The sequence below is a fragment of the Megalopta genalis genome, chromosome 3 (assembly GCF_051020955.1).
Source record: "Megalopta genalis isolate 19385.01 chromosome 3, iyMegGena1_principal, whole genome shotgun sequence".
In the NCBI taxonomy this organism is placed as follows: Eukaryota; Metazoa; Arthropoda; class Insecta; order Hymenoptera; family Halictidae; genus Megalopta; species Megalopta genalis.
This window is the reverse complement of record NC_135015.1, coordinates 1,258,345-1,284,240: the sequence shown is the minus strand read 5'-3', so window position 1 is coordinate 1,284,240 and position 25,896 is coordinate 1,258,345. Positions and strand designations below refer to the sequence as shown.

The following is a 25,896-nucleotide window of genomic DNA, read 5'->3' as shown; positions in this document are numbered from 1 at the left end:
CATACATCTTCGGAAATCCTGATTACGAATATGAATTAAAAATTCCAAAAACAAAATGGCGGATCAAATACGGCGGATGGGTTGATGAAAAATTGGGAAATGAGGAAGGTTCCGTGGCTATGCAGGAAGGTCGATCGGCTACGAAGCCAAAAGTCCTGTATACAGTTCCCTTGTTTGCCTAATAAAGTGTTTTTTCTAACATCTCAAAACAATGTAAGCAATTTGGCACGATTTTTAGAAAGTTGTTCTGTCTTAGATACTCTCGTGAGACAGTTTCCCGTATTTTTTCACAAAAATGGTTGTAACTGAAAAAAGTGCAACGTGATGCAGCCAATTTTTTAAGTGCAGCTAGATGAAACTATAAACTATGGCTCCAGTAAGTTTGAAAGCAGGCCCTCATAGGCCGCAAAAGTTTCGACTATAACTTTACAGTAAATGCATTCCATTGGCTCTTATAATTTGAACCTACAATTTATCGATTTACCAATGTAATAGTTAACAATTCGTGAGATGTTAGCGGTACAAAATGTTGTACTTACTACCAGGAACAGTATCTATTTTACACAATTGAAAAAAAGACACTTCCACAAAAACATACACGCTTTAAACTATTCACTTCGAACTGTCGCTCTCGCTCACGAGTAATGACTGCCCGAAAATCTCGAAATTCGGGGTATAATTGTCATTCAGGTATAAAAGTATGGGTCATTTCGTTTTTCCCAACACACGGACGCATCATTGAACTAACCAATCCGTAAGTCAAAAACTCCCCAACGACAATTTCGATCTTTTTGGATTTTGACTATGATTTCGAGCTTTTATACCACTGTGCGCCGCTCTCTTTCCGTGGAATTCGATTGCACGATATGGTAGGTGCTGCGACGTTGTACGTTGTGTAAAAGAAGTAACCGGAATTTTTCATTCAGAAGTCTCGCAGTGAAGGTATCTAAATAAGTAGACGCCAATGTGCTCAGATGTGACGTTGAGTCCCATCGAAATCCATCAACCACTGTGTTTCCAACAGCTGTTTATGTCAGTCGATCTGAAGTGTATTCTGTGATTTTTACAATGAAAAAAGCTGTCGGGCAAAGAATTTGTCTCAATTGCATTTTTAACGAAACTTCTAGCGATTCTACGTTCATGAAACGCAACATATCTGCTGACAAATATGTGTTTGTGAGTCACATTTTTCACATTGCGAGAAACGAGAAGTGTATTATTTACTAACGTGTGTATTGTTTACTGACCAAACTTGTTGTTGAGATAATTTAGAGTTAAGATAATTTATATTAACTTCGTAATTTATTTCATATGCCATTTTAAAATTTCGGTATGTATAGAATACATTTCAAAGCATAAATCAACATTTTGGAAAATTTGACGCCATTGTAATTCTAACCCACTCAATTGGAACACATTTATTCGTGAATTCTTTAAATCGTAATTCTAAATAGAATTTTATACAAAGTTTGTACTGATATAGGTTTTGCACTCCAGATTCATTTTTTAGTGAATTATGTTCACCTTTCCTAAAATCGAATTCATCGCTTTGCATTCTGAATTCATTCTTTTGCAAGTTATGCTCAGCTCGAACCGAATCTCTATTATTCTACTGTACCTTTCACAATTTTAAAGAAAAGGTGACACTAATAGTATAGACGAACAACACATAAAGTGTAGAATACGTTTATTCTGGCGCTTTACAATTTACATGAAGAAAAGTTCGATTCAAACACATAACGGTCGATTTCAAATGTGGAACAATCGAAGCGAGTTTTCTGCATTACTTCTACGTACTTCTTCTAAATAGAAATAAATTTCTTCGCTTCAATTATAAATATTTAAACGTTAAGGTAAAAAAGGTTAGCATGCAATAAATATAAATGTTCTTTGTCGTGTTGCAATATATTATAAACAAAGTGGCGCTAAAGGACGTAACCGTAGAAAGAAATCGGTGTGCATGGGATTAATCGCGAAACTGGGTAGAAATTTACAGATAAACGAAATAATTGAATACATTTTTCCCACATGTTACTTTCCCGTTTGAAAGTTTGTGGTCAAAAGATTTTCATGTTTTCTCACTGCAGATGAAATTAATTCTACAGGGTTTAGCAAGGATTTAATGCGATCATGAGAAGAATGAGATATTTCTTAAACTTCGCTGTATTTAACACACTCGCAAAGTATATTTGCTAAATCTGCAAGCTGATGAATGCTCGCTACTTTTCAATGCATTTAATCCTCGCAAATATTTAAAACATTGTTCTACCTCCTCCTCAGTAAAAAAAAAACTCGCAACGCGAGATCGACGATAAACAGTTGAAGCTCACTTCTATTGTATCTTCCTTTTGGAATTCAGACAGCTTTATGAAGTATATCATCGCTTACATAAAACAGCAGTCTATCCGATTATTGCACATTCACTTGCGTATATAACAGGACGAATTTACATATTTAAGTAGAATATGAAAACATTTCCTCGCCCGAAACTTCATTTTCATATAAATTGATATTATAAATTTTCTGGCAGCGCACGCGTTCGTAGTAACAATACGTAGGACAAGTACAACGAAACGGTAAATAACAAGCAAACCGCGGCTCTCTTTGCACTAACATCATTTGCAAGTTTTTAAAATGCGAAATGTTCACATAAACAGACATTAATGAGATTTCTACTTCATTAGATGTACATATTAATTCGAGCTTTTTCCCACATGGAATTATTAATTCGAAATTACACTAACTCTTACAATTCATGTTAAAATGATGACAACTTGACTTCAGGATACAATACCTAATTGTAGGCGAATATATAATATATGAAAACGAATATTGTATTCTTTTATTAACCCATTTGCATCATAAGCGTATATATACGCTCAATTTTCCTGGTCACTATCACCGGGGCGTATATATACGCGGCTGCGTTCGGTATTGAATCCAAATATTTAATGAATCAAATAACACACTCCCTAACAGTATAAGATCACAGAGACAAGCACCGATACTGATAACTGTTACACTGCTTGGATGCAATGAAGATTTGTAATTTTGCTTCGCTTTGTTATCTCTGCAATCACTACCGCCGGTGCTGTGCACATACTGAAATTTGTTAGTCACTAAACTTATTTGTAATCTTTAAATAAAAATGGATGGAATTCTGGAATCTGAAAGCACTTTTTCTGATTGTAGCGCAGAAAAAATTATGCCGCTAAAAAGAGGACGAATTAGAGAAATAAGATCCGATAGTGATGATAGTGATAGTGATTGCGAAGTGCCTATATGCATCCCACATTTCAAATATTACCACACTGAACAAAATTTCTAACAAATAATGCTGAGAAATGATTTTTTTTTACTGTTATACAATTTTACATCTAAATATAAAATAAAAATTTTTCGATGATATATGGGTCTTTTTTTCATATTTCCATATGATGCAAATGGGTTAACACGTTAAGTGCCGCGTTGGTCACATATACGTGATACTAATTTTTAACTAAGTTTCGAAATTCATTTTTACTGTAACATACTTCAGCAAACTGAATCTTACTAAGATGTTTTGAATGCAGAAGAGTTGAATTAATAGTTACTACGGTAAATTTTAACTATCCAGTTTCGGTTTCATTAATTAAATGATTTTCATATTACAGTAAATTCTCCCTAATTGAAGCTCAACTTGTAAACAAAAATGGACAATTCGGTAAGGCTCGAATGATCATACCTCTCCTTCCTAAATTGTCCATTTTTGTGTACAAGCTGAGCATCGATTAGGGAGAACGTATTGTGCATAGGAATTTTTGGAGATGATATTCGGCACTTAACGTGTTAAACCTATTGAATATTATATTTCTGCAATTACTATTTCACACTTTTCTCGCAGATAGCACCTCAATCAGTCACTTCATGCATACCTGATGGAAGCGATCAATGTTCTCTTCCCATCAAATTGAAACGTTTTACCGCTAATCCGCAGCCGGCATTCTATTTTCCTCGTTCGCGTTCCGTCTCAACAGGCTACCACCACCGTTTCCTCAATTAGATTTCATCCGCCAATCGATTCCGCTTCGTTCGAGCAAGGACGACGAACACGCGCAGTTCCGGAAATTTCCGAAATCCGCAGGAAGATTCGCAGAATCTGTGTAGAACCGTTCTCTGTGCCCGTTGCCGTACAGGTGATGGGATCTCCCAGGGTCTCCTTGAAAAACTCTACACTTCCCCCCTCCTCATCCATTCGACGCCTCAACAGGTTAGTATCCTGTTCCTCGGCGATTGGATCTCGGCAGCGAATCAAGCGATTCGGTTCCCCGGTCGGTTTCACCCTCGATAATCCTGGGTGCTGGCGCTTCGAGGAATCTTGATCCCCTCCCCGTCGCTCTCGATTACTTATTCCCGACTACCTTATTTCGTTACGCGATCTTCTGGGAGACAGCTTTCCGTTCCACGAATTTCCTGAGGTTGAATTTGAAAAACTTCACGCACAGCCGAATCCGAGATGCGATTAGCATTCGACAATTTTTATCCATTTTTACGACTTTTATAGTTTCACAAAAATAGTTGGGTTCCTCAGACATTTTTCGCAATTAGTTGAAAATGAGGGTCAGCTGATTGTTGTTTGTAGTTGAAGTTAATATGTATATTAGGTACTGATGGGTCTTTAACCCTTAGCGCTCCGCGCGTTTCTAGAGTACTGTCTACCAGCAACTCCGGCACATTTTTGGAGCGGAGCGCCTGAGATAAAGGAAGTCTTACTTTGAGCGGGAAAGATTACACGTGTTTGTGAATGCATTTGATTTTATTTATTTTATAAATGTACATTTTTCTGTTGTAAGTAAAAGATGAATTAATAATTTTGTAATTCAACCATGATGTGATATCTTTGGTAACAATCTCCCATGCGCATTCCGGGTTTACTTGGACAAGTGTCACAGTATTCACTTTGCCCCAAATGGAGTTACTAAATATTTCTTTCAAGTTTAGAACACTTTTCGCATAATTGTTGGTTTCCTTTATAATTTCATTTACCAAATCGTCCGTGAAAAATAATTTAAAATATTGCATCGGCTGTTCAATGTTTGTATTGGGTTGGCAACTAAGTAATTGCCGATTTGTTCAATGAAATAAAAAATTTTTTTTGCTTGGAATGAAGTTTAATCTGTAATGTATTTTCCATTTCGTTCGATGACCTTTTGCCATCTCTCTGACAACTTGAAAATTCCACGCTCGTAGAAAGTCTGATCCTTTTCGGCCAAAAACTGAGTTAAGTGAGATTTTACAGCGTCATCATCGTTAAAAGTTTTACCGCGAAGGGAGTTGTCCAGGGATCGAAATAAGTGGTAATCCGATGGCGCGAGATCAGGGCTATATGGTGGGTGTAACATCAATTTCCAACCAATATCCATCAATTTTTGCCGAGTGGGCAAAGACGTGTGCGGCCTAGCATTGTCCTGGTGGAAAATGACACCTTTACGACTGACCAATTCTGGTCGCTTTTCCTTGACCGCTGCATTCAATTTGTCCAGTTGCTAACATTCACGGATAATAAAAAATAACATAATAATAATAATAATAATAATAATAATAATAATAATTTTATAATATAACATTTACGGATATCATAAAAATGGGAGTGAGAGACATCTATAACTGAAATCGGCAATTACTTAGTTGTCAACCCAATAGGAACTTGTGGTCCAATGACCTGTGGCAATACACTAAAAGGTATTCTATCTGGAATATGTAATTCTTCCGTAACATCACGTCATTCGTCTAAGTCTTGTAACGAATCTTCGCTTTCACTTTCAAAATAATTCTCATTCTTCGTCTCTTTGGTAGTATAATTTCGCTACCACTACTCGAAGTGTCAGAATCATAAGTAACATTGTCTTCCACAATGTCTTTTAACTCTTCGAAATCAAATACGTCTTCGGTATCACTCGGCTCCAAATTCTCATCATAATATTTATTTTTCTCCATGTTGCTAACCATAGAAAAGGTGAAAAAATGGTTTAATCGTAATGGTATAGTCTTAGCACGTTTTAACTACAGATAACAATTGCTAACGCCGACGATAACGTATGCTAAAAACATTTGGTTCCGCAACGGAGCCTGCGGGGCGCTAAGGGTTAATACCAATGTTTGATTCACTGCTATGGATTTCTTAATCTTTTAATACTAATGACTAGATTACATAAGGCGAATCTTTATGCAAAATAAAAATTTTCCTCGCCAATTAGGAAAACCAGGATAAGAATAGGCATGTTTATCTACCTTTAATAGTTTTAATAAATTGAAATTAATGTCACGATATTCTTACAATTTCCAGATATCTTCACTGCTTTGTATTTCACGTACTCATCATAGCCATAAATGCATGAAATTCGCAGTATGTTAATGACAGTTTCAGCCATAAACTAAGCAGTCACACCAGGTTACATTGTTTTTACTAATTTATTTTGGGATTGAAATAAGTATATTTAATATTCTTTTTTGTTCTCTTACTTTAACATCCTTTTCACAATAGATTGTGGATTTTATGCATTTATGACATTAATATGTTACTGTTGGGAGTTATTAAAATTATTTACAAAAATATGTTCTTATTCTCCAGAAAATTTTTGTACAGATAAAATGTACCTATATTTATTTAGAATGTAATGGGATCTTATTACTCCAATAATCTAAAGTCTTTTAATTTTTTATTATTCTCCTGAATCTTATCTAGAATTGCGTATCATTGTTATAAAATATAGATACAAGACTAATTCATTGAACGACTTGAGTTAGTAGCCAAAAACTAAAAAGATAAATCAGAGCCTCCGTGGATCTCAAAATCGATCCTGATATTCATGTAAAAATTCAAATGGAAATCTGTACGTACAATGTAAATAAAAACAAATTTAGACGTATTCTCCACCATTCTGAGCAATAGTTTCAACAATGCACATAAAACGATTGAGGCAGTTTAATATCAAAGGTATTGTGGATCGTGCAACTGGAACCATGTCTCCTTAATTTAAAATATGAAAAGAAGATGGGCTTCACTTCAAACGAAATTGGATGCGACTGTCATATTACATGTTCATGAAAGAGGAAGCGTTACAAGCATTAACTTGTTTTATACTTTTTATGTTTATTATACAGGAATATTCTAAAAAGTCGATCGATATAAAAAGAAAGTACATAATTCTATATAAAAACAAAAGTTGACGCTTCCGAATGTATTCCAATGTCCGCCACAATATGCGAATTAAAAACTGTGTACTTACGATCAAATTATTATAACCATAGTTCAATGTTGTCTATATAGTATTGCTGAATGCATATTTGTAATTTATAAATATGTAATTCTTCATAGAGAAATAGTAAGTATTCGCTGTAGTTTAGCTTGTACATTTAAAACCTAATTGTTTTACACTATTTTTATGCTAAAATTATAATTAACAAAAATGATTTCAATATAAAACTATTCTTTGCAAAGTATTCGTTCATTGGTATCATACGAAATTAGATAAAAAGTACTTCTTCATATCGTCGCAAATTGAGAGAGAGAAAGAGAGAGAGAAGAAGACGTTTACACCTTCCACAGATAGACCCGACTACACACATAACGCTGATTAGTAACTGATTGTACAACCGGGTGTGAAGTGCTTCTACATATAAAAAGAAGATAAAACTGTAGGACTATGTTCTTTCATTTAAGGCTCCGTTTTTTAGAAAAATTAGGTTTTACACTAAACCTGCCACGGTCAAAATGACCGATTTTTTATTTTACGATACTACAAACTTTGGAGACTTCTTCGTGGAAAATGATTGATTAAATTATATTATTGAAACAAGTCTCATAATTTAAACTTTACAAAATCCAAGTGAATTCTATCTTTTCACTCTTATGAGTCAATGCACGCTAATCATCATTACAGGTCGGTTGGTTCAGTGTTAATAAATAATGTGACTGAGGAGAAAATAATTGACGCGTCTGACCATGACATACCAATTCTACTTCTCGTCGTACTACAAAGCCACGCGATCTTGACGCATCTTCCAACTCAGTTTTCTTGAAAACGCAGCATTAGATGAAAAAATGTTACGCTTTTTTAACTTACTTTTACATGTAGAATGTCTCCTCTTCCAGTTTTACCACCAGTTAGTGACCATCGTGCATTTGGAACTGGACCACAACACAATATCTTGAAGCTTGTTAATAGAATATAATAAATAATATGGATATTCAAAAGAAAGTAAACATTCAATTATTAAAAATGAGTGAAGTCGATAAATTTTACTCCAATAAGATTGTAATTAACGCGTTGAGCATCGCGTCGGTGGGTGACAGTAATTTTTAACTAGGTTTTGAAATTCATTTCTATTGTGATATCATGAACAAACTGAATGTTACTAAGCTGTTTAGAATACAAACGAGTTGAACTAATATTCCCTTTGGTAAAATTTAATTTCTAGTTTCGGTTTCGTTAATTAAATGACTTTGATATCGTGGGAAAAATTTGAAAAAGCTCTGCAAGCCTAATACAGGATGTGGGTCGTGTAGACCTGATCACAATAGTACGGTTAAACGGACCATCTCGTATAACGACAAATGCCTGCTTCCTGCAGAATCCTTCCCTAAGAGTCGGAGACATTCAGCGCAGCTTATCTACTTATCGAATACCTGTTGTAAATTCGCATAGTTGCTTGCGCGTGGTCGCGAGCGAGACTGGGAAGGGAAGACGGCGGTTGTCGATAGCAAGTAGCTTCTTTTCATCCACCTGATACCTCAACAGGTTAGCGTTCCTTTATTCCATTTGGTAAACAACTCGAGGGCTGGCTCTCCTCGCAGTTACTTTTTCTTCTCGCTGCAACTCAGCCGAGGCAGCCGGCTCCTCCCAGCAAAGCAGGACTTCTGAATGAGCCTCGATTCTATTTCCAGCAGATCTGCAAACTACCGGGGCAACGTGACGGTTCGTTGCTCCGCGACTTTGTTAAGTCGATGAGATATCCTCGTCCCCGTTACCGTCGCGCCGGCGAGCAACGATCCCTTGAGCACGCGCGGCCCGTGATCCGCGAATAAATTCCCTTCGACTGCGAAACGCCGACTAATTCCCGCCGTCGTGGATAATTAAGGATTACGCGGACAGGTAAACACAACGCAACATCGAACAACGGCATGCGCCGTAGACGCTTCGACGAGTTCTGAAAACATCTTCACCTAACGCGGGGGCCCCGCATCCGTCATCCGTAAATATCATCCAAGGAATAATGCGCTACGTGGACTGAGCGAATCTATTAATTAGTATTAACTACCATTAATTAGCAGTCTGTTCCTAGCAACTGCGCCAGCCGTGTTGTTCCAAGTTTTTTCGATCTGTAAGTAAGCATCGTTAATTTTACTGTTGGATTCATGTCAGTTTCGAGAAACATGTCCGCAAATATTTGGAAGTACTTTTGTATCTAGTTACATACATTTTCTTGATAGTATTTATGGTGTTATGAATATTCCTTTATTTTGTGCAGTCTAGATACTACAGTTTGCGATACATAATTTAGCAATGCATTAGTGAAACTTTAATTACACCTCACTCAAGCCATAATTGCGTGAAATGGCGAGTGTGTGGCGACTACCTCTAATGGCTAATGAGTCCACATCTTCCCGCTACTTCCTGATCCGTCATCGATCAGCATATACAATCACTCGCTAAAGTATTCGAACACAAAGTTGCATACATACCCACCTTATTAAATTGTAAACATGTTTTCAATTTGAGTCTTTGGCACAAACCTATATTCAAACTGAGTTAGAAACAAACAACGAATGTCGAATGCATAGTCTGTGCAGAAAAGGTTTATTAAATTTTGTTGTATGAAATTCGTGTTCGGTATGACTATGTGAAAATATAGCTACTTGCCAAACCTACGAATCCCATTCTCTCCTATTTACGGAAATATTATTTTAATTAGTAGTAATTTTAAATATCAATTTCCATCATTTGGTTTACAGAGTTTGGGATTTAATAGAAATTACTTCTTCCTATCGAATGTTCCACCGAGTTCGAAATAAACTAATAACCTATAATTTCGCAAGTACTTAGACTATGCAACGAACTGCTATGAAATTATTACCCTTTAAACTCATGGAAAATTAAGGTCAGAAGAATACAAAATTAAAACCTTCTGATCAAAAGGTATTTCACTCTATGCCTTTCTTCGAAACATACTCAGCTTAAAATTAAAATTAAACTTTTTATTCCTGAGTGATCAAGGATACAAACGATATAATTTGTCATTGCCTGTTAATGATTTTTACTTTGTAAGCTGGCGTAAAACAATTCCTATTTATGAGCCGTTTCCTGGAGCTTCCTATCGTTTCACAAGCACTGCCGCTAGCTCCATCGAGAGATCAAAGATCGACTAATGCTGGTGTATGTCTGGTGGTGTTCTATTTAATGTAATGTTATGAATTGTTCAGCTGACCATTTAAAAAATCTTTACGATTGAGATGCAATGAACTGGAACGCGAACAACGTGTACTGTATTAAGTGGAGCACCACCAGGCACAGACCACTATCAGTGTGTCTTTGAGCCCCTGACGAAGCTAGCTGCGATACTTGCGAAACGTTGGGGAAATAATTCCACCAGGACACGGCTTATATCTGAAAGACTCAACAGTAAGAACCGTATATTGCCGGACCGAGAAAGTCTCAATATTTCTAATTCTTATTTATGAGTTACTTTTGTGAGAGAGTTTTGCGACGATTACATAAACATACTTTTAAATAGTAAATTCCAGTGAAGGAGAAATTGACTTTGAATTCATTCAACGAATTCATTCGTTCCACAATTATTTTAATAGCCGAAAATGAGGGGTAGCTGAGGACATTTGAAGTAACTTTTTCCTTTGCGAAAATGCAATCCGCGGCTTCGCTTTCTTCACACATCAATAAATTTTCCTCATATCTTTACATCTTATATTTCTATATTTCATCTAATAATTCACATCTTCAACAATCCGCTAGCCTACCTTTCTGATGGAGAAGACACTGTGCACAACAAACAGGAATTGATTTGATAGGAAAGTCCCTCTACACACTCGTTCGAAACGAGCGAGATCGAACGAGTTCGAGTAGCGCTTAAAGTCGGTGTATCCAGATATATTGAGTCAGTTATGAGCATCGGTTCGAGTTTCGACTGAACGGAAAATGCGACAGTGGAACGTCGCAATCTGTTGGAAAGCGCGAGAAAGTGGTCTGTGCTCCGCCGTCTGTCGTGGACGGCCTCCTGGATATAGATACAGGGTGTCCCGTCTAAATCGATTCAGCTGAATATCTCCAAAGCTATTGATGATACGAAATAGTGTTGTGAAAAAGTTAGATATGGTTCAGGGGGCATATAATCTCAAGTACGTAAGATTTTCTTTGGTGGGGACGCGCATATGACATACGATGGTTTACTTTAATTTCTTAAACGGAATCACATGTTTTCTTTTATATACTAATCGACGCAGCACGTTATTTTTCATTTGAACGTGTTAAGCCATCGTTTATGAAAAATTATTAGTTTAGAAAATATTTCAATTTTAGCACTGGATAATAACAGTAGTATCTTGTTTCATATATTAAGACTTAGTTCTCTAAAGTGAGAGCTTTCTTTTAGCTTGCATGCATTCGTCTATCTTTGAAGGATCTGTTAACATTTTCTGACATTTCCGCAAAAATTTGTTGGCATGCGTCTTTTGTTTTAAATAATTCGAAGTAGTGCGAATGTCTGCATAAACATAATTTTTTAATAAATCTCGCAAGAAGAAATCTGAAGATATTAGATCTGGTGATTTTGGCGGAAATTCAATAAGTTCATCTTGGCCAATCGAACGGTTTGGAAAAATTTCATTCAACGTAGCCACGACCTTTACGATCGTAATGCACAGGAGTTCCGTCGTGTTGAAACTACATTCATCGTCTCGTTATTATTTCTACGTGATGCAAGAATTTGTTTACTTCTGATAAAATTGTTGTACCTTTCGCCAGCGAGGGTACCGTTAACACGATGAATGCCACGCCGGTTTTACAGAAATTGTCCGTGGCACCACGATAAATTTTCTTTTATGTGATACATATAATGTTGAAATATTATCTGCAACAGATAAGTTACAGTGTATAACCATGTTTGACATGTTAATTGCGACAGGAGTCACTGTTTGAATTGACGATGGTAGTAATACAAAATTTTAGATATTGACGTTTGTTTTAAATTATATATATTTCTATCAATTTGGGCGCGCCGGTTACCGGTGGCCTCCGTGGCATTCAACGTGTTAAAACAGTACAGGCCGATGATATGCCCATCTAAACCAATAATTTTTCATAATAGGTGACTTAGTACTTTTATATGGAAAATATCGATTAATAGGTGCATCGATAGATACATAAAAAAAATACGTGATTTCATTTAAGATAAAAAAGTAGACTTCTGTACGTCCTCTACGCGTCCACCCGGGAAAAATGTATCTACAACAGATTATGTGACCTCAAAAGCAATCAAACTTTTATTTGTAACATTATTCCGTATCATCAATCATTTCGGAGATGTTCGGCTGGATCGATTTAAATGGGACACCCTATATAAAAGAAGGGAACGGGGATCGACGAATGGTTTCTATAGTCTGCACCATCGGGTTAGGTGTCGTGGGTGGGCCTGGAATGGGGAACCGAGTCGATGAAAATAGCATTCATTCACCGGAAGCTTCTCGCATAACTTTTGCAGTCATCAGCAAAGAAACGCTTATTGCGGACGGATTCTCTCATATATTGGCTGCCATTCGCTCCTACAATTTCCTTCCATTAACGATGCCGACTTGGCCTGCGCTTTATTAAATGCGTCGCCGTGGCTTTTCGTTACGCACCGGTTTCAGAGAATACCGTCCAATGAATTTTCCGTCAGCAATTCCGATTCAGGGGCTCCATTGCTTTGGTCACGGTTAATATTTAATGAATCGGTTCGATAGTCAGAGAACGGATTTGGGAGAAACCAATTAGACATTGCGCTGCAGCCAGGGGTTGAAAATAGTTATGATATCAGTTTCGATTCTTGAAACAATTATGAAGAACAGAAATGTTCTCATAACTATTATAAGGTGTATCGTTTCTGGCTTATATCTATATTTCGGTTCTTAACGATTCTGTAGAACCGTTATTATATCGGTTCTATAACTGTTATTTTTCGGTTCTGAATTTCGATAATGGATTTTGATTCTAATTCTATTTCACGTGACAAATACGTTGTATCTCCTTCGGGTATTGAAAGAGTGGATTCTGAAATACTTTGTATTCTAGACAAGCAGAGACTACGACCAATGTACTGTTTTGTCTACCACACAGAAAAAGGGGTGAACAATCTCTTGCACTACATCATACTAGGTCTACCGGAAAGTTCTGTCCGTTTTTGAATTGAAATATAACACAATTTTCATACATTTAATAATATTTATTGCAGAATATACTTTCCATCGTTACTTATGACTTCTTGCCAGCGTGATGGCAACTTGTAAATTCCATTTTTTAAAAATTATTTATTTTTAGAGGCAAAGAACTCAACTAGTGCTTGGTTGACATCAGCTTCAGTTTTGAATTTTTGTTCCTGTAAAAAGTTTTGCAAAGAGAGAAACAAGTGATAATCGGAGGGTGCTAGGTCTGGGGAGTATGGTGGATGTGACAGAATTTCTCAGCCTAGCTCTGCGACTGTCTGACGAGTCGCCAAAGCAGCATGTGGTCTGGGCATTATCATCGGTAGCCATGTTTTCACGATCGCGTCTCACTTAAGAATGACATGAGACATCTTTGATTCAATTTATTTAGGAGAGTACATGTGTGTAAATGCAATAATAAAGAGAGATAGTCATATATGTCTCAAATCAACATGTGCATATGGATTGAAACTTGAAGTGACACTATCATACAGAACTTTCCGGTAGACCTAATGTTTTGCCAATACATGCATGTATAACCGAAATCCAGAACCAAAAAATAACAGTTATAGAACTGATATACAGTAAATTCTCTATGATTGATGCTCAGGTTTTACGCAGAGCTGGACAATTTGGGAAGAGGAGATACGATTATTCGAGCCTTTCGGCTCGTTTTTATAGGTATCGATTGTCAACAACTATAAAAACTAGCCGCAAAGCTGGAATAGTTAATTTATTTATTACCTCCTCTTCTCAAATTATCCGTTCTAAGCCTAGTGTCAATTAGAGAGAATTTACTGCAATATTAGTTCTCAAGAACTAAAACCGATATAAGTCAGAACCGATATATCTCATATCTGTTATGAAACTTTTTCCGTTCTCTAAAACTGTTTCAGTCAGAATCGATTTTATAACAGTTTGAAACAGTTATTTATCGGAACCTAACATAACCTATCATAACCTAACATATTCGAATATCATCCAACATCATTCAATATCATCCAACATAATCCCCAACATAATCCAACATAACCCCCAACGTAATTCAACTGTAGCAAGCTCTCGTCAGGAATCTGTCAAATAATTTCATACAATGAATTTTATTTTTATATATTTTGCATTATATAATATATCTAATAATATTTTATGTAATATATTATATTAGTATCATGTACTACATCAAATTTCAATAAAATTTTGTTTATTTCTAAAAACGTTACAGTGTCGATGAATGTTCTGATTAGAGTAACGTTTAGTACTTATTTACTTTGACTGTAACATATGTTTATAATTCAGTTTGTTGTAGAAAAAACTACCTTTATACTGTAGTTTTTTAAATTTATAGTATAATTGTATTCATATAATTTGTTTAAATTATCCTTTATCCATTACTTACGTAATATTAAGAAATAGTTATATTGACGATAATACTTATGCGTCGTATTATTGCAAAAATCAAACTTCACTATACAACCAGGATATTTGAAGAACGTTTTGTTTATTTTCGGGCACATTAAACTTTACATTTAAGACACATTAAATTTTTGTATTCACAAGTAAATAAAATAGAAGAATAAAAGAATAGAAACCAAAGGCGCAGCAATTGGTTACCCAACATAGCAACCGGCTCCACTACGCTACTTTTATTACAATTTAAAGCTGCTATTGTTGAATACTTATACTACTTGTCGATAAATTGACGTTTCTATATAAAACGTCAATAATAAAAAATAATGTGAATAAAATAGTAAAGTACGACCGTGTACCTATTATGGAACACTGTTTTCGAAACATGTTTTCGAAACACTGTTCAAAACATTTCATATTAACTGTCCCTCTTCTGGAACGTCCAATTCCAAATGCCCGTTTCAAATTGAAACATCGAATATGAAACACGAATGTCACTTGTCCCATAAATTGAACAATGAAAAAATACATAATATGGAACAGTATGTTCTCGCTTAGAAACACCCGTATTCGAATAAACATTATATAGGTAGAAATTTTACATCCATTTTCAAATTCTGTATCTGCTTTTTATTGTATTATTTGTGCTATTTTTTCAAGTAGGAGTCACAATTGAACGGTGTTTCGTAGTAAGTAGCTTTTACCATAACCGAGGTGGTGCGATCCGTAAGATTAGGAAATATTTCTCGCGATCCCGCGGGACACTTCAATTGCGTCGACCGTGACGTTTGATTTATTTAACTTCCCTGACTGCGAAGTCGTTTCATTCATGCCGCTTTGCAATTCATTTGTCGTATTCTCCGGAATGCCTCTCGGAGCGTCATGCAGCGAGCACAGAGAAAATGTCTTCGCATTCCGGACCCAGGCATGCCACGATCTCTCGCGCTTTCCTCGGAATTTACGACTGCTTGCCCCCTATTTTTCTCGAAATTCTTGCAATAATTTCCTTTATTCACCGTTACGATACGCTCGCGACGCGTTTCGAAAGACTCCCCGTCCTTCGGAGAACGCGCGCGCTGGTGCGTTATGATTATGTATATGTCAGCGATAGTGTACTACTTTGAAGGAAAATCGAGGGCGGATAGAACGACGATATTTCGCTTTCGGTGAGTTTATGATTGGAACAGGAGTTGAGCACAGCCTCAACTCTTCGTTGAGTTTAATGTAGCTTGAGTTTACTATCGACGTTACACATTTGTAACGATAATTATCTAAAATTCTTCATATCTCAAATGAAGCAATATTAGGTGTTAAAAGTAATTGCTGTAATAAAAAAACATGTGATAACCCGTGCCTATACCGCATGCATATAAGTCACCGAGATCTGTGAAATGCATTTTTTTTCATTTTCCTCATAGACTCGGATAAAAAGCTTAAAAAAAACGAGTGTTTTTACAAATTTTCTGTCATTCCAAGTAATAGTAAGATAAAAAGACATTGTCCAGTGGACTAGACCCATCATCTAAACAAATTCATGTCATTTAGTTTCTAGTTTCAAAGAAGTTATTGCGTTTTAAAAGTGCGTCAATACTTTCTTCACCCACTATAGATGGCAGTTCGTCGACGCCTTCGGTCCACCTTCTTTCTTCACTTGAGGCTCCCACTTCTCCCGAAGGCGCCATCCCGAGCATCTTATTTCCCATTCCGTCTTTTCCCGTTGAATATCGTATCAAAGGATATTTAAAACCGCCTTCGGTTTAAAAGAAAGTTTCCTTTAGGGTCGCGAAACAAAAGCGGCCGAGAGGGGAGCAACGCGCAATCCTCCCGACAACGTTTAATGGCCATGGATACGATTCAACGGCGGTGATCGTCGAATTCTTTGGCTGGCTGGCAAAATCCACTGCTAGTAATCCCGGACCCGTGTACCAAATCGGCTGCCGTGCGGTATTCGGGCGTCGTTTATCTTGCGGCGAGCCCGTTTTATTGAGATGCTTTCAGCCGCATAAGAACTTCACCCCTCTCTCACGCCGATCGGCCCACGCTCCATATGCCTGGAGAACCCTGCTACCCTTCCTTTGACGATCCACTAACGTTTTCACGGCTGGATCGCTGTCGTGTGAAACCTGGCCAGGCTATACCGCGCACGCCAGCTAAAGCGCGATTCTAGCCGAGCAAAATGAGTTCTGTCGTTATATTTCTCTTCGCACGATTATACGTTATGTAAAAGAGCACCTGGTATTCCTCACTCTAATTGCACGTATTGAAACGATTTTTTTGTACGTAAGTACGCACTACTGTATTCACAGGGGAAAGTCTCAAATGCGCACCGATACCAATGAAATTCGATAGGGCGTTGGAACTACAGTGGTGTGCATAATTATAGACACAAAGTAACTTTGACATTGTTACTGGTATCTAAACGAAAATTTAATAAAATGTCATATTTGTATATTTTTATATTCTATTATTTATGTGACCACGTGCAACTTATTCCTATTTCGAGAACTCAAATTGTCACTTCGGAGCAGGCGTTTTGAGTCGCTTGGAGTCAGAAATTTGCAGAAAGAGTTGAAGGCTATGCTTTCTTTAGCATTTGAAACACGTTTTGAGGAGTTGAGACATATTTTGAAGGCGACTAAAATCAATTTTGGTGATTATATAAGTAGTTTTATTTGTAAGTTTTGGGTACTTTTTTTACATAACGTATATTAACATTATCAACACATTACGTTATTCACCAATCTGGCGGATTTCAAATTTCAGAAAGAAATAGCGAAGAAACTATGATATTAATTCCAACCAATTTTTACAGCAAATGAGTAACTTAATAAATAAATACTTAATAACTGAATAGTAAATTAATTGGAGCACCCCATTTGCCCATGAAATAGATCCATAAAATTATAATGGGACTGTGGATCTTTAGGCATGATAGAAATTTTCCAAATCAAGTGTCAGAAACAGAAACTAGATACAAATATAATTTCTCTTTTGACAATTTTTGTAGATCAAAAATAGCGTAAGAATACCGATTTTACACTTCGAATTAATCCTTTTATATATCGTATAGTGTATCCCTTTGCTCTGCTAATTAATCTTTTTGTAGATCATGTTCACCTTTTTGTGAATAAAATTAGTACTTTTCCAAGTCTCATTATCATTTTCGGAAATGCAATTCACTTAGTTTTCATTACTTGTAATAAAATTGACACGTATTTTCAAATTTTAATAACATTTTATAAATGATTATTGAAGGTTAATAGAAATTAATGATCTCTAATGAAATTTATATTACTTTATGAATAAATATATAAGTTCATATTGCATTTAAAAATTGAAAAAAAGTCTGCAGAAGGTGTAATTTTATTTATAATCAAATAAATAAGGTCTCCAAAAGAACTAATTTTGAGTGTAAAACCTGTATTTTCAAATTCTTCTAATGTTTGAACTGCTCTGTATTTTCATCCATTCATTTTCGTCACAAATGCATAAAATCACCAGTCTATTCATAATAAATGAAAACACAAACTCTATCCGAATAATGTGAATTCGATTATGAGAAAATAATATTTAACAATGCAGTTTAACAGTAAAATAATTCGTATAACTCACAATACAACTTAAAATTCTTTTGCAATAAATCTGTCACAATCACGACGATAAACTGTCGATCAGATTCCACGAAATGTCCAAATGCTTCAAGATTAATGCGTGGACTGTGTACATTCGTATGACATGTCATTTTGATGCATCGCTTGTAAGGCAAACGCATAATCATCCCTGTCACGTTCTGTTCCCTTTGTATCCCATTACCAGTCCCCGTTAAACGAGCCTCTTTAATAATACATAAGACGGAATCCTGGGCTAGCTCAAAGGACGACATTGTCAATCAGAGATCAATTAAGACTGGGCATGGGGAAATGTCAGTAGGTCACTTGATTCAATCTCGCTGGTATACGGGCTGCGGTCAGTCGCGACCGAGTAGGTCAAGCTTTTTATACTTTCCGTAGGTAACATCGTGTCTCTATCCTGTATTAAACTGTCCAGTGAATCCATATATCACAGTCGAAAGTTCGGATTTGTTGTTCGGTAAGAAACGAGCTATGGTCTTTTTAATGGTATGAATAAATATGAGTATTTGACCTCTTTCACATCGGCGGATGATATACAAGCCAGGGAGGAAATAACGATGCTCAGTCGTGGAACGCGAAGTTATACTCTACTTACCTCATTTTCTTTAATAAATTGTAAATAGCTTGAGTGAACGACGAAAGTGCATGTAAATTTGGAGATTTATACATTATTTCATATCAGCAAGAATTAAACGGAAACTTATCTTTTAGGTAATGGTTTTAGGTAACGAGGAAATAAGATATGCTCTGAAAACCGTGTTTTGCATTATTAGTCGTATTCGTCATGCTCTGTGTTCGTAGAATTCGTGATCGCATTATAAACGATTCAAAATAGTATTTTAGCCGCGTTACTTATACATTGGGCAACAAAATATCTATATAAATTAGTCGACACGATGAAAATATAAACGAAAAATCTGAAACAGCACAGCACATTATTGTTGAATTTGGGTTTGGTGAAACTAATAAGACCTTATTTTATGACAACAAATATGTAATGAATTATGCATAACTTATACATGTCTCGTCAAATTCAAACAACGATACACCTACAAAATGGTCAAAATGACCGTCTTTTTATTTTGAAATTCTGCAAATTTTAGAGACTCTTTTATGAAAAATGCTTGAATAAATTACAATATTGCAGCAGGTCTTTTTGTAATAAAAACTTACAAAATCTAAATAAATTCGATCTTCTCTACTTTTATGAAGCAATATACGCCAGTTAGTATTACTGTTTGATAGGTTTAGTGTTAGTAACTAAACCGCGGATTTTATGTATTTATGATAAAACTCAGAGGATTAAATGTAAGTAAACGTACATAAACGTTCAAACAAATTAGAAATATTATTGCATTAATGAGAACTCATTAAAATAGTTAAAAAATGTCTACGTAGTTTCTGCATCTTGCAATCAAGGGACTGGAGTAGTCACGTGGCTTTACGGATTCAGCAAATATGCTGTATAGATTTCATTACATACATACGAGATGAAGTGAACGGCGTTTTCTATTAGGAATGAAAAAGGAACTCAATTCAAGTATTTAAGGCCTTAATAACTAACCACATGTGAACAAATTATTGCATATCAAAAGTCAAAAAACTGAACCAAGTAGTGAAACTAAAGTAATAATTCAAGCCATGCGTAACAATTTTGAATTTAAACTATTTAGAATTATCTTACACTCTTAAACTTTAATTAAGTGTCCTAACGTCTTAACACAGTAACACAGTATTAAAATTACGCATCCATCGACGAATAAGATGTCTTTGTACGATGATATCCCTCGATGAAAACCAAACCGCCAAAATCCCAAGCGATTACGATTGTCCTACGGTATACCACCAACGATCACGAATACGAATACGAATTTTCGAAAAAGTAAAATTACATATGCACTCTTTCAAGTCCTTCTAACATGCTCGATGTAAAAGCTAAGGCCATACTCAGTGCAACATATACTACATATATCACCACATCCCAATTACAACACTATATCGTGATAGTTATAAATGAGATTTGTTAAATAATCTGAAATAGGCTTAACACCAAACCTAAAGAACGTTAAAAATAACGAATGTGTGTTGCCCTGTAAGAACGACAGGACTGATTTTATTTAGACTTTTCACAATTTTTAGTACAACGCGTACTTGGATTAAGAAATTTATTCAATAATTTTCTATGGAAGAGAGTCTTTATAATTTTAGCCATTTTAAAATGCAATATGTGAGACCGGTCATTTTGACCGGCGATGATAGGTTTAATTTTAAACTTGCAGTAACCAGAAAGTAAACAAAAATAAAAAAGAGGAGATACATTCGATAAATGGTGATCCACTCGACATGTATTCCGAACAAACGCGCGTGTGGATCATTCTTATACTACATTATATTAAAAAATAGACATTGCTGTCCAAAAGCAAACGTTTTATTCAAAATGGAGAACTCCAGTGCACTTTCATATTTGTCTACACAACATTAAATGGAAACGCGAGGAACTGTTGAATTTGCAGTGGTTTATTCTCTCTGCATACTTTTATAACCCTGATTCCATTTTAATTTCATCGGATAATTTCTTTATGATACCGAACAGGAGAATTACAATTACACTTTGTACGCAGAGAGGAAATCGAAATCAAAGAGATGAAGAAACGTGAACTTCTTTTTTCGCGCAACGCTGATCTACGAGATTTAGAGTTAAATCTCTGAATAGCAGCGCGAGCAGTACATTGATAATATCGACGTTAATTTGTTCGATTCGAAGTTAAAAACTCCCGTGCACTTCGATCTGTTTCCATGCAACTCTGCATGGAACTCTGCAGCGATCCTTGGAATGGCTACTCGCAGTGTGGAATTTATTTATTTCGCAACTGTAACACAACGTTTTTGCGACGCTAAGACAACCCCGTAGAAGAATCCTCGCAACGCTAATTTTTCGAGATAACCTAGCGACAGGAGCTGTCCTCAGTTGAAATTCGCCACGGATATTCCGCACGAATATTTCGCACGAATATTTCTCACGTTACGACGTAACGTCAGGACGGATGCGTCCCTTCGTCCAGGACGGTGGTTTCAGCTCAACATTCTGAGGGCCGACCGCCCTGGATATAAACGAGGTCTTGTAACGCTGACTTTTTTACACAGAGGTGGTGTTTGACGGCCTTATGCTGCGAGCTTCGGCTATTTTCGTTTCACTATTGTCAAAAATAGTGGCTAACCAAGTCGCGTTTATAATTGCTACGCTAACTCAACCGTTGTTACTTCGTCTCGCGATTCTAAGGAAAATTACGACACTGCGAAGGGTTGCAGCTGCAGCATGGGCTCTGAAGTACGATGTTATTGCAACGCGATTATTTTCGCAACGCTAACTTTGAAATCGATTCAAAGACAAGACGCGATAGTTGGTCTCGCGACGCTATAATGCATATCGCGATGCCCATCCGAGCTGTTCGTTGGGACCTTGTCCATTGTTACAGCTGCAGTATGAGCGTCTGAAATGTTGGAAAGCAAATTATTGTCTCGTCGCAACACTGATACAACGAATAGAAATCCAAAAGATTAATTTTAATTTCTAGAAAGTCTGTGGACTTTGAAAAATCTAGGAGAATTGGCGAGTCGAAACGCAAATATTTCACAACGCTATATTCGAAACAACTGTACTTAATAATACAAAGAAAAATCGCGACTATTTTATTCGCAACGCTAACTTCGATTTCTGATCAAAATTAACTGAAGAAACGCGTGCTAATTTCGCAACGATATGATAAGTAGCGGATGTGCCCATTTGAGCTGTTGTTAGGACGGCAAGGTCTGTCCTTTGAAAATCGCAAAGATCGAAAACATTACTTTCCGAAAGCAAGTGGACTTTAAAAACCTCGAAAATTGATCAATCTAACGCGAGATCGTATTTATTCGCAACGCTATCTTTAAAGCTACCGTGCACAACGATCAAGACGAAATCGCGATTATTTCATTCGCAACACTACATTCTAAAAAATCAATTTCAAAATCAATAGAAATCGGGACTATTTTACTCGCAACACTAATACTCTCTAATACACTCTGCTTAAAATGAATTAAAGCAACACGTGATTATTTCGCAAAGCTGTTGCAAGTCGTGGACGTGCTCGTTGGGGCGGCGAAGCCTGTCCATATTCAACATCTACGATACTAATGTTACAACTACTATTTTTACAAACGAGAGTACAGTGACAAAGTGATAACGACAACAAATTTGCCTCTCTCGACACTGCTCCGCAGCTAGCAGAAGATCAACGAATTCCGAGATAAAGTAACAGTTACGGAAAAAGTCGATAATCCTGCTGATGCAATGGAGCCGGTATCGTTTTGTTTCGAAAGCTCTAATTCCCACGTGTACGCGTTCGCGACCGCGGAAGCTAAGAGAATTCTCGAAGGATCGATTCGAGCCGTGTATCGAACGTCGAGCACCGACTTCGAATCGAATCCTTCGAGGTGGCTGACTATCGCGTGATTCGCGGCCTACCGGAGAAGAGAACGATAGTCAGTCCTCTCTAGTCCTACGAAAAAATTCGCACACACCGTTAACACTAAACCTACAGCGGTCAAAGTGACCGCTTTCTTATTTTGCAATTCTGCAAAGTTCCGAGACTCTTTCGTGGAAAATGCTTGTATAAGTTATATTATTGGAGCAAGTTTTAAAATAAAAATTCTAAATAAATTCGATCTTCTCACTTTTGTGAAGCAGTACATGCCAGATAGTATTACTACTTGGTAGGTTTAATGTTAACCTTTTAGGTACGGCTGAATTCTGCGCGAGGCTATTTCTCTGGACGGCAGAGTCTGATGTATACTGTACAGAGTCTGATACTGTATATACAGGGTGTCCCAAAAATGTCTCGCAATCCGAAAGTAGCGGGTTCCTCAGGCCATTTGAAGCAACTTTTTCCTTTACAAAAATTTTCTCCGAGGCACCGTTAACGAGTTATTAACGAAAAGCAGTGACTAATGAGAGGCGAGCTCAGCTGGCGCGAGGCGATCGAGCCAATGAGCGGAACTGGGCTTCGTGTGCTGGTTGGCTGGACCGCCTCGCGCCAGCCGTACTCGATTCTTATTGGTCACTGTTTTTCGTTAATAACTCGTTAACGGTGCCTCGGAGAAAATTTTTGTAAAGGAAGAAATTGCTTCAAATGATCCGAAGAACTCGCCATTTCCGGATTGCGAGACATTTTTGGGACACCCTGTAGACTGTTGTAAATCGATGTAAAGACAAAAGAAGTGTGAAACAATGCATATGAAGACGATTATTTGATTCAAACGATGAGCGAGTGAACTACTAGAGCAAGCCACTATAGTGGTGCGTCGTCCAGAGAGATGACATTCGCGAAAGCCACTATAGTGGCGTGTCGTTCTAAAAGATGATATCCGCGGAAGCCACTATACTGGCGCGTCGGGCCTAAAAGGTTAAAGCAAGTTATCCTGCCTAATGCAATATTTTAAAAATAGTAAAACGATCACAGCAACACATTCACTCCACGGTTCTCGCTCGTACGTTGAAGTGCCGTTTCCTATACAGAAAACATTCGGGGACGCCACTGACATCCCAACTGACACCTCATTCTAGTAATCATTGCGATTTAATCGAATTCTAATTGAAAGCTACTGTTTCGCGCGAGATTCTAATTGACTAGTAATACTAGTCACTCTAGAATAAATACGGTACATTTCGGTATAGTTGAATTTTTCAACACTCTCGCGAGCTTTTATTAAACCGTTTCAACCGATAAGAATAGAAAATGAACATTCTGTGCATACATATTGCATAAAGATCCACGTTGCATGACATAGATCCTATGGAATATGTTTGATTCGAACTAGTTTCGATTTCAAAGAACGATGCAAAATCCACTACCTATACCCACGCGCGCGTGCGCGCACACACACAAGTGGAAATTACGTCGTGCACGATACGCTAGTCACTATCAGTCGCTATTATTGTTAAATACCGTTCCATGTGCCGTTGCCCGTATCCTCCCGAGTAACGCTTGGACACTCGGAAGGATTCGAGCAACGAACATGGAACCTCGAATCTCTGCGAATCTCATCAAAAAAGTCATTAGTTCCTCGGGCTAAGATTCTTCACATTCATTGAAAAATGAGAATGTTTAATAGTTCCATGATAATAATTCAAAAATATGTTCAAATATGTTTAATAATAATATCATAAGGAAAAGAAACTCTATTTTGAACTTTTATCAAGTATGTTTTACCTATCACGAAACGTCTTTCCGCATGTGATCTCTAATGCAATTAGGCGGAAGCAAGTTATTCAATATATTATTATAGTGAATGCACCAATATAATTTTTGTAACATTCGCGTCATGATAATCTCTCTCTCTCTCTCTCTCTCTCTCTCTTTCGGCAGCTTCGAAATAAAATTATTAAAACTTGAAACAATCGTAGGAAATCGCAACGTTCAGAGAGATTCTAGGAAACAGATTACTACTCAAAGGATTGCTGGGCAACTCCTTGGCCAATATACTCGTCAAAATCTTCTACAATTTCTACGTAATAAGAAAAGAAAGTAGTATTCCCCGAATGTTCGCTCACTACTTGGTGGGAAGAGGGAGCTGTGTTAGAGTCTTGGAACAGAAAGAAAAGCACAGAGATTACAAACTATTCCACGTAATTTGCATATTGATGAAGATTATACTTACATCCCTCCCTCCTTGACGAAGCCCGACCTGTTGCCTCTCGATCTCAGCCATCCACGTAGTCTCCAGGTCTGCAACAATAGCAAGAAATTCGATTAAATTCAATCGCTATTAAATGTGAAAATAGATTATGTGTTATATGTTGGCTTTGTTTGCTGATAAAGACCCACCCTGTTGCTTCTCGATCTCTGCCTCGCATGTGATTTCAAGATCTGTAACAATAACACGAAATTCGACTAAATTCAATCGCAAGACAATATGAAAATAGATTAAGATGAATAACCAAATAATTTCAACATACCACTTTGTTAACGTGACTGATTCTTTCCCTCTTAGATTTCAAGGATAAGCCGAAAACCCACCCGAATGCGGTAACCGAAGTTCATGATTAAAATTTACAGAAATATATGCGACAGAGATTTTCAAAATATCTACGATGCGGATCGCAAGGATATCTTCGATAGGACGACTCGTAATCAAATTCTGCCCTTGCGGAATTATATTTTATGTTTTCGTAATTCTTGTCACGTATTATAGCCGCGCTAAGTTAATTAGGGTAGCGGACGATCTCGAGTCGGCGCAAAGAATACTGTAATAACTTGTCCTTGAGACAAGTCGAAACCTGCTGCTCGTTTGCGACGCATAGGCGCGATCTCAAGTACGAGATTAAACGAGATCTCAAACGCGATCTCAAACGCGATTCCAATGAAC

The 25,896-nt window shown here is 36.8% G+C and overlaps 1 protein-coding gene across 4 annotated transcripts in view; it reads left to right on the top strand.

Annotated features, from left to right (window-relative positions):
* Positions 1–25,896, top strand: part of LOC117227247 (cell adhesion molecule Dscam2) — a 424,317-nt gene that overhangs the window by 286,924 nt on the left and 111,497 nt on the right. The gene's annotated exons all lie outside the window — the stretch shown is intronic.